At 33.3% G+C, this 11,776-nt stretch overlaps 1 pseudogene; it reads right to left on the reverse strand.

Moving 5' to 3' along the window:
* Positions 1-4,661: 4,661 nt before the first annotated feature.
* On the reverse strand, positions 4,662-9,374 carry LOC138331365 (mesenchyme-specific cell surface glycoprotein-like; annotated as a pseudogene).
* Between the last annotated feature and the right edge of the window lie 2,402 nt (positions 9,375-11,776).

An 11,776-nucleotide genomic window follows, 5' to 3' on the forward strand; every position in this document is an offset into this window, starting at 1 on the left:
TATCTGTGTTTTTCTTTTTTTCAATAAAATCGTTTTAAAGGACCAGTATTTTCCATTTTTCCATGTAATATTTCGATACAATTTAATCAATGCAAGTAACGGAAGTAAAAATGATTATGTATTTGTTCTTAACCCATTGTTGAGTTCTTAAACCATTGTTTTGAATAGTTATAACTATTTCCATATATTTGACATTAACAAACTTAAATATATGTTGTGTTGCTTACTTACATGATAACGTAATTAATCTAATCAATTTACGCACAGAGGTATTTTTGATCTAATGATCTAAGACCAACAATTTACTAGAAAGTACAATAAATACAATGTAGTACAAAAGCTAATCGGAGTGTATCGTAGAGCATTGTGGTAAAGCGGAATTACCAGTACCGTCTAATATTTATTAGTTTATACACTGTTGTAATCAAGGCCAATAACTCTAACCTGACTGTCAATAGTTTTCCAGAATTAGTTTGTCGCGATGAATATCCACATACATATATATATTTTCTGTTAACATACGATATTTTATAATTCTGATGATTTTAATCGTGATAAAAGTATTTTCGTTTATTAATAAGGTTTTGTTTTAATATAATACATTTATGTGAAATAAATAGAAATTCATGTAGTCTGCTGAACGTCAATCAATTAGCGCGAAAGTAGTTTCGATGATGTCTCTATCCTCCTCTATCACCGAGATAAACGGTCTTGAAACTGAAGATAAATTGTTCTTCAAGTTCAATAATGTTCATTTGTTTTTATTTAAAGAATACACACAACATATATGAAATCATTTCATTTCAAGAAGAGAAATCGATTATGTCTACAACTCATGCACTGCCCTTGATAAGCAGTACATTGTAATTTCAAAGAGACCGAAGACTTTGGGATGGGATATCATTTAATCGCAAAACCATATAAAAGTTATATGTGCCGTAATTGTCATACTCATTAATCTAGAAGAACTTTTAATTGTATTCAACACCAACAATTACTAACATTTTGAGATTTACAATACTTACAATGTATAGGTTTTAATTGTACAGGTACAATATAGATCTGGAAATGATTTTTGGAAGTACTGCCAAAAATCAGTATCTGTATATCTACTATGCAGTGAATTGTGTACATACGATCAGACTATGAAGTTGTGGTCTACAATTTCATTTCGCATTTTTACTGTATTGTTAGTATTGTAAAGTGATTTCTACAGGTGTTTTTCCATCTAAACACACATAAGGCATAAAAAAAACAATAATTTTACAGTGTATAATTCCTGTGTTGTAACTAACGTTTGTAAGGCATCATATATGTTTGTCTGTCCATTTGAATGATTTTAACAACTTAATTCATCACACCTGGTTTTCAATAGATTACTGAAGAAAAAATGATATGTCTAAAATCTCGTCCAGTTACGGTACATATAAATTTAACTCGAAACATGGATTATTGTAATATGTCCTTATACATCAGGTAGCATTTGTGTTTTAGGCTAAACGTTCAGCTGAATATATTCAAGCTTAAAGCTCTGGAAAGTAGTGTTTTTCCCATGCTTCTTCCTCGTACAAACGGAATGTACAATAGGAAAAACAACACTTAATTCATGTCCCGTATTTACGTTGGCGTGATGAAAAATTATGATTTGTTTTAAAGATGCTCCACCGCCGACAGAGCATAAATGATATAAATCATTTTAACAATAATTGGTGTTTAATCGTGTACATATATGGCTAATTAACACAAAAAATAATATAAAATAATTTATTTCACCTTTGGTGCATAGGCAATCAGTACTTCATTCCATATAGGATATAGTGTCACGGAATTTTTTCGGGATGCAATTAATTATTTTTCATATTTTTAACTTGAAGTAAAATTAGAAGCTCAAACTTTTCAATAGTGGTAATGGTGTAAAGTAAGTAACTTTTGTAACTGAAGAAAAATACTAAATCGTCTGCTCCTGTTTTTGATAGTGAAAAAATACCATTTGTCAGCGGTGGAGCATCTTTAACTTTATTACTTTCATTTAGTATCTACACCTAAGACTAAGCGCATACCGTACACTGCATGTCCGTGTTGATTTATATTATTGCCGTTGTGTTTACAAAATTATTAATTATTATCGCTTATTTGTTATTTCCCTCTGTTTATGTTTTTTTTTTTATTATTTTTTTTTTATTTTGTGGTTAATTTTAATTCATAATTATCACATAACAACAATTCGTATATGTTACATTCGACTTAATAGCCATTTATTAATAATGATTTCATATTGTTGTCATTCATGTGGGTTCAATTTTTAATAAGGAAAACAAATCATTTTTTTAAATTATTTTTTATTATAAATCACGAACAAAGCACCTTATATTATATACATATCTTTATCGAAGCTTTGCGTTGAGTTCATATCTGACAAAAGTGAAATATTTTATTTAATATCATTATCCTATATTGTACGTGTATGGGATCGCTCCGCCATGAACCTGGTTGATGACTATGCACTGTGTCAATTGATTTTACCTAGTAGTGTCCTTGTCCTGGCATGAACACATCATGTGACATTACCTCGGGTACATCTCAGGATAAACCTTAAACGTTCTGCCTCTTAACCTTAATGCTACATGATTAAATACAGACACTCTGACCTTTCTCTTGACCATCATCTACCCCAACCCTACTGCAATTCTATAACATTTAAAGAAGATCCATTTTTCCATTTTTTTTTCGATTGCAGCTTGGATGTCAGTTAAAAAAATAGAACTCCCAGAGAAACACTGCAGTGGGTCAACTGTCCAACTGTCACCCCAAAATAGCTCATTAGACTTTGAGTATTATTTGTAGAATTTAAGACAAGTTTAACCATTCGTTCACCTAGGTCCATCTATATGAATACCTGAACAATTATCTTTGAAATAGTTGATAAAAAACCAACATCAATTAGCATCAAAATAGGAAGCCTTTATAGTTATATTTAACCATTTTCGATGTATTGATGTAAACAATTAATTATATTTTATTTCTTATTTTCTTTTCTTTTCCATCAGATGGATCAATAAGGTAACCTTGTGAAGAGAGTAGTGAAACATATAAAGTATACAATTGTATGATGGCGTTTATAGCTAATTTGTAGAAATGGCTGAAATATGCACATTCAAATTTTTCATGGGCTCCTAGCACAGAAAAGAAACGTGATTCCGAGGTAAATACATAACTGCCAATCAAAAATTACGTGACCTTGATATTGTGTCCCTCTTATCTCAGTTGAGGGATGTGTCACTTGGTCAAATGAGATAGGACGGCGCAATGACATCACTTTGTTTATATTATCACGTGCCGGATATGTCCTAAAAAGTACGAGTGCGCCGACCTTCAATACTAGATAATGGAATCCCACAACCCGCTGGATACCTGGATGTAGATGTCAATATCAGAATGTAGAAATACATGTACGTTTCTAGTGATTTGACCTGACAAACGCATACGAAAATATTTCATCACAATATCAGATTAACACAGTCCTGAATTGTACTTTAAATTCATTGAATCGAAAATCGAAATATAATAAAAACACATGTAAAATATGTGAAATTATACTCATTTATAAAAAAGAAAAACCATAAACAATGTATGTATATATTGATTCCAAACAGTGTAGATACTTAAACAGTCTAGCACTTTTCAATTACGAAAAAAGAAACCAAACTCTTGCTTTAACATAACGTAATAATACACCTGCTCTACGAAGCTCTACTCTTAGTACGCAGGTAGACGTGTGTAATGGGACTAATTTACGTACCACGTGATACCCGATAACGTTTGTGGGGGACTTGTATCTCCAGTAGTGATGGAACGTTACTCTTTCTACTCTGTACACTGAAATGGCGTTAACGATATCATATTATGACGTCATTCCTGCACCACTAGAAACAATAGTCCCACACAAACTTCATCAAGTATCACGTGGTACCTGAATTAGTCTCATTTAAATAAGTGCGAATAAATAGAATTTATCCGACGACTGGCAGGTTAAGATGTTGTAAGGTATGGCTCTCCTCACTGTTGATTCCCCTAATCTCCAGCAGAGACATGCCGTACCTCTAATTGTCCCCGTAACCAGCGGGGATACATACCTACAAAATTTGAAATAAAAGTTCGACACATACTGCTGTCTGGTAATATATATAAAACATTATATTTATCTTCAAAGGACGTATTAAGAATTATGATATGATTTTTGACGATAATTCATAAAAAAAAAATTTTTGACACCTTGTGTACTTCTACTTTTATATTTTATAATATTCACTCTAGATTATGATTTAAATAGCAGTAAAATACTCTGATTACATCTTTCTCGTAACAAGTTTTCCATTGGCCTAAAAGTACGATATTATCTTATCAAATGATCGTTTTGAACGTTGTATCTGATTCGTTGATACATCGGCGTAATAATCTTGTAGTAAAACAAGACCCTCAAAACAATTTGAATTTTCATAGATTTTCATGTTAGGAAGCTGTAGCACAACATGTATATGTACTCTTTCAATATAAAGCCTTTCTCGATTTATTTAGATTGCAATCTGAATTTTAAGTTATATAACCATGGCATAAAACTATTTTTTATCCACGAATAACTGTTATTTATAGTCATGTTTATATTACCCGAGATCCTCTGAGTTTTCTGCGCTAATAGAACAATGCTTGCACAGATCGCTGAAAGTTTCATTGGTCCTTGGAATACCGGTCCATAAACTTTCAAATTTCAAATTGGTGACGTCATCAGTTATGGTGTACACTGCGAGGAGTCCTGATCGTTCGATCCCGAGGAATACAACCGTTGTGTCTCCGATTTGTGCTGTTTTGACACCTTCAACTTCTGGCCCCTATACAACCATGGACGTACGTGTATATTCATCAATAAAGAAGTTATGTTCTTAATTTTTTTTATTTCATAGGAGTTTGAAAAAAAGTTTTGCAAACTGTGTGAATCCGTGCAGCAAATGTTTGCAAACTGTTGTTTCTCAGATGAATTTTAAGAAATTGTGACATTAATGCTTAGAATTATTTTAGAGTAATTGATAGAATAAAATGATTAAATGGATAAAGCAAGTTTAATAAGTTTAATCTTTTTAAGGGATTCTTTTTCCAAATGTAATTGTTCGACGGTTAATTTCAGCAATATAAAAGAATTTTCAGCATAAATTTTCCCAAGATATAAAGAGAAGAATATGCTGACAACAAGAATGTCCATTGGTATATTTTTGATAGTGTGTTTTAGACTGTTGACAAACTACGTTTTGCATTTCATAAACTTTCCTCAGTTGTTAATTTTAGCTTCATGTGCTCGATTGACAATATCTCTCACATGTTTGCAGTTTTACGTTTTACTCTCTTGGTTTTTAAACATTTTAATTTCAAAAAGCAACTTTATTGATATCAAGCAAATTAGAGGGAACACGCATTTTTTACAAAAAGGGCAACAACTTTACATTACAAAAATACCTAGTAGCTAATACCTTATTATCAGATCTTGTGTCCATTGTTAATGAAACCGTGACATTGTTCTGCTTTTCGTCAGCGTTGAACATCAACGGATATTGCTTTGCTATTAGTTCCTCGACCTCACTTCCGATATCGTAAACTATCTCGTGAGTCGTGAGATCAAATATGGACATACTTCTTCCTCCAAATGCGTAAAGTGTTTAATACTCATCCCCTACTTTACCCTCTAAGTTACTGACCTGCAAACGCCATTCAATAAAAAGAGATAATTTTACAGTAAGGCGTTGAAGTTATAAGTGTCGTAACTAGGCGAAAAGTTTAACAGGTTATTTTTCCTTCATTTATCTATTTAAAACCATCAGTTTTGCTTATGTTTCATAATCTTTTAACATAATTCTATAAAACTGAATTATGTGTCAATTAGTTTGCATAATATTTGTTTTATTACTTTGATATGAGTTTTATATAATTTTTATAATAAATATGTCACCTTATGGTGGCCATTTTCAATTCATTTAACTCTTTGTTTTCTGTATGTGGAGTGTGCATAAAATAAGTTATTTTTCCTTTGGTGCACGCGTATTCAGTATATCATTCTATATAGGATATAGTGCCATGGAATTTTTTCGGGATGCAAATAATTATTTTTGCTATTTTTAATTTGAAATAAAATTAGAAGCTCAAACTTTTCAATGGTGGTAATGGTGTAAAGTAAGTAACTTTTGCAACTGAAGAAAAATACTAAATCGTCTGCTCCTGTTTTTGATAGTGAAAATATACCATTTGTCAGCGGTGGAGCATCTTTAATGAAGTCGTGAAAATCATTTAAATGGACAGACAAACATGTATGACGCCTTTTACATTGTAATGATGTTAAGTAAACCACAACTTGGCTTCATCGTCTGACCGTATGTACTCATTTCACTGCATTGTAAATACATGTATAATGATTTTTCCCAGAACTACCAAATTTTTTTTCAGCTCTTGTTCGTACTTGAAAAGTCAAAACCTATACATAACAAGTATTGCAATTTTCAAAATTTTGGGAATGCTTGGTGGTAAATATTTTTCGGGCCGAACATTTTACGCTAAATATTATTGTGTTTTTGTTTTTTCCATCGATAAAACAATTATTGCGAATGTGCGATATCATAGCTCTGCTAACCTGTAAACTCAACTTGTGCACTAACACTGGATTGCGAAAACGTCAATTTTATTTACAGTATGTTATAGATTAAATGATAAATATTTATGGTTTAATGACCATCGTATACAAATGCATGTATATATTTGTGTGTTTCATTTTTATTTTTTTTCGTTTTACTGCAACTTCAAAGTAATCTTATTTCACTCATCTTCAAATTGATTTTGACTGACTTTGTTTGGAAGTAAACATCTGACATCTTGTGATATATTCAAGTGATAGTAAAACAATTGGAACAGTGGACATCAATGTAAAAAATAAACTGTACTTTTTTATTTTAACATGAATGAGTCCATGAGACTTAGCAAGATTTTGTAAATTTTTGTAAAGTCCCATTAAAGCCGTTCATCTCCGTCCATCTGGCTATATCTGAGGAACCTAGCACGAAGAAGAACGTCATAATTTCTATAAACGTATACTAGTCTAATGTTTAATCACAAATATTTATAAAAAAAATCATTTACTTTAAGACGATCTTTGCTAATGGTTCACGAAAAAAGTCTGCATTCAAATACTCTGTATCCCGTAGAAAAAAACTTATGTTTTTCTTGGTGCATTTTAACTGCTGCATTTGAACTCACTGAAGTATTGATAACAATGTCTTGTTTACTTCCGTTTATTGAAATCTTGGTTGTCTCAAACAACATTATTTCTTCACAATGCATGAATTTGTCAACATACATTCCAAATGTAAGACATACCAGAAATAGAGAGGTTGGCAACACGTGCTGCTTCGTTAAATACCCCAGCCCCGGGGATAAGAGAGTAGTACCTTGAGGTCCCCCTCGTTGGCCGTCAGAAGGTAAGACTGTGATCCTCTAGAGTCACAGAGGTACATCCCCTTAACGGGCCAGGGCTGCATGTTTATAGCTACAAAATAAACCAAACTTATCAAAATATTGAAAATTGTCTTTAAAAAGAATCACCTTTATCAGCATATAAACAATGTTAGATACAGTAGCCCTCGATAATCTGAAACCTTCCCAATCCCAAACCGTCCGGTTTGCTGATTTTTCGTACTGCCGGATTCCAATTACTTAGTCAATAATCAATTCCGTTCCTGATAATTCCATCCGGATTGTGAGTTTTCCTGAATTTTGGTGTCCGGATTATTGTTGGACAACAGTATAAGCAGAAAATCATAAATGAGCAGATGCATGATTGATTTGGCCTCCACAAAGAAGTGATACCAACTTCAAATCTGTACTATATAAATAAAATATGTAATCGATATTTTACCATGATCTTCATCACTGCCATCGAATTTAAATTGAGTTAAGTTCTTGTAGCCGAGAGGGTGGATAGCAAGAATCTCCTCGTTGATGATGTCCACTTCCGCGATAGCGTTGTTTTCCTGAAAAATAGCACAGTTGATTGAACGCAGTATGGAAAATTTCAGATTGGATTCTATTCATATCATAGTATCAAAATATCATCGAGATATATTAATTATTACAAGAATCTTGGTACAGATTCGATGGCGGTAACTTATCAAGTAACGTATGTTCACAACAACCAAAAACTGAAGGAATTTGGGTTTAATATATCTGTTTTATTTCAATGTTTGTTTCTGAATACATTAATGTTTTCAGGTGTAATTACCTGTAGAGTTACGTAGGCTATTTTTTCGTCCCTAATCAAGGTGATGAATTCTGGTTCTAAATCGTTAAGAGAATGGATTGTTGTTCTCTCTGTATACAAATCTGGCTCCACTAGCGACCAAGTCCCTGCCACCTATAACGAAGATTACATCATTCGTGGGTAATGTAATATGGCGAACACACAAAGGAAAAGTTACATATCATAAAATGACATAACCATTTTGTGAGACTTACTGTGTCTTATACTTCTTGAAATCAAGCCTTGTGTACCGGAAGTCACTCTCGGTGCCCTCAAGAGGTTGAAAGTTAATGATCCCGACGGCGCCCTCTGGATCTACAAAGTGGGTTCCATTGTAATACGCCTCGGCCTCCACGGCAACCACAAAGGTCTGACAGTCGGAAGTGGGCAGGATCATATCCGGTAAGGATCCAACTGCATAATGATAAATATTCGTATTGATTTATGGTGTTTTAATGCAAAACATATCACTATTTTTTGGTATACATTATAAGCCGCAGAATCCTTATCTTTCAGGATCCGTAAAACAAACAATGACAAACTATGGTGTAATTGCTCCAAAACGTTTAAACAAGTCTAGAAGGTTCTGCAATGCAAAGATATAAAAGTTTATGTATCGTTTTGTTCCAAGCGAATAGAAGTAAAATATACCGCATCTAAAGTTTCAAAATTGCATTGTACGGTTTTATTATTATTTTTTTCGTGAGCTACATCTAATACAATTACATTTTTACACTTCTGAGTATGGCTTGGTTGTTCTGACTTTATTTATTTATATATTTATTTTCCATTCTGTATAGATTCTATCTGTAATTGTGTGAACCAGATGCAGCGTTTGTTTTACTGTGTCATATCTTCTATAAACTTTCACCATTCCGTTCTCCTTGTCTTTGAGGTTGTCCATCGCCACGAGCAAATGTTCGCCACAAAATTCTACGTTTGTGTGTTCTACGTCATCAATTCGCGTCGTCAGAATCATATCTGGATTCGCCAGGTCGCTTACGTCATACGCAGGCAGAAGGTCTCCACCTAAAATAAAGCTCATTTCTGCATATGATGACCTTGTAAGTGGTAAGCATATACAGGATGTCCCGTAAATTATCTTACACCTTCTAAAGATATTTTGAATGATTAAGACACACTTCCTAAAGTTTTTTTGTGCGAAATGATACAGGAATACAATGATCCTGCTATAAATTATTGTAACCACTTTTTTATGTTTGTGCGTCAAACAGAGGACATAATTAAGACACTGAAATGATTCATTATTTTAACCCACAGTCGTTCTGGTCTCTCTTCTAATTCTACAATTATAAATAAGATAACTTTTATCCGTGTAATAATTACCAGAATAGCAGTACGTAATCACCAAACAGATTTATATAACAACCCATCCATTAGACTAGAAAATAAGAAAACAGTCCCCGATACTTGTGCTCTTAAGTTTCTCAAGCATGATTATGAAAAATATTTGCTAGGGTTACCTACAATGTTATATGTCCAGGTGTTGTTATTGCAAGCATGAAAAGACTAACTTTTTGCTCTCCCCGTGTTTTTTCTTTTTTTTCATTTGCACTAAAATCGTGAATGAATTTTATTGCATTTCTTATATCCATTCTTCTAAGGCATTAAATACTATTGGCACCCACGATGTTTAGGACAACAGTGATGTCATATTTTCAAAGATGTGCAAAAAATCACGAACCATCAGTCAAGTCTGTGACTTACCAATTACATAAACGACATGTTGTTTGGCGTCGTAGGCCAACAGAGTCGGTGACTGGGAGTTGTTTGGTTTGTTTATTTTTACGTCCTATTAACAGCCAGGGTCATGTAAGGACGTGCCAGGTTTGTTGGTGGAGGAAAGCCGGAGTACCCGGAGAAAAACCACCGACCAGCGGTCAGTACCTGGCAACTGCCCCACATGGGATTCGAACCCGCTTCCCAGAGGTGGAGGGCTTGTGGTAATATGTCGGGACATCTTAACCACTCGGCCACCGCGGCCCCCTGGGAGTTGTAAATAAATTGACCGACGCCGCCGACGTTGTAATGAGGTAAATAAATAGTTGACAACTCCTTCGGATAAATCCTTTCAACAGGAGCAGATATCACTAATGAAATGATTAAAAAAGCACAAAATGCAATACTATTCTGATGAAAATTCATTATGGTGATCGATTTATGAATAGCTGATGTTTGTAATGACTAGTTACCCCTGCTGGTAACGCAACGATACACCCCAAGCCTGTATGTGGCCCTTTTTATAGGTACGACATGACCTATCCCTAATCTATGCTGCCTGGTAAGTGACGCATTCTTGTTTGCAAGTATTTATAAAATGTACGCCGTGCACTACTTGTGCAGATGACCGTGCACTAGACGTTAGCTGACGTAATGACTAATGTACACCACGATAATATTCGTGTGGTTTTAATTTCGCTAAATTCGCTGATCCATCCAAATTCGTACTTCGCGAAATTTATCAAAATTATGGTTTTACATATTATAATCTGTTGCATGAAATGTTCAAAGGCTTCAAAGAAAATTCGAGAAAACAAACCCCCGCGAATACAAGTTCCAACCGGTAAATTTACACCTGCGACAATTAGCATCTATACTGTTTAATGTATATCATGTATTTTTATCAGGCATTCTTTGAAAATAAAACAAGTATTCTTATGTTCCCTATCTTGTTTGTGAATCCAAAATGTATAAAGTTTAAGTAATCAACTGTTAATGTATTATTTTTAATTTGATCATTGGTTTGAAATAATTTTGAAAAAAGAGATCAATGTCTCTTTTTCAGAATTATTTATCCTACCGCTCACAACCTATACAACCCAAACAACATACAAAAAGTGAAACATGTTTGCGGGGATGCAAAATGGAGCACGGAAATCAACATTAAACTTAAATCAGTTTTTATAGTAAAACATTTAAGACAGATTCAATAACATATTTTTCTTCACGTGTGTAATGCTTTCCTTTGGATAATGTTAAGTTTGGGGGAATTCTTCTGGATTATGGTCATTTAAACAAGCTCATAAAACTGCCTCGGGGAGGGAAAATCGCCAATGATGCAATCTATTTGGAACCAGTTTTCTCATGAAGCTGTAGAGGTGTTATTCCTATATAAATCATCGGTTGATTACTAGATATAAAGTACACTTCATATGTGTTGTGCATTCTTATACCGGTATTATTATCTCTGCATTAGAAGTGATCCATCTTAAAATTAGTCAGTGAGTCTCCTTCGCGCTTTTTTATTTATTTTGTTTTATTTTGTTTTATTATGAATTAGTTTTTATAGCAATTTTTAATCTGAAATGATTCATGTACATTCCCTTGTATCAAAAAGAAAAATAAGATACAAATTACACGACAAAAAATTACGTACAAATGTCTTTTTATTTTTAAAACAAATCAATATAAAACGTGTGTAAAAAT

This window comes from Argopecten irradians, chromosome 9 (assembly GCF_041381155.1).
Source record: "Argopecten irradians isolate NY chromosome 9, Ai_NY, whole genome shotgun sequence".
Classification (NCBI taxonomy): domain Eukaryota; kingdom Metazoa; phylum Mollusca; class Bivalvia; order Pectinida; family Pectinidae; genus Argopecten; species Argopecten irradians.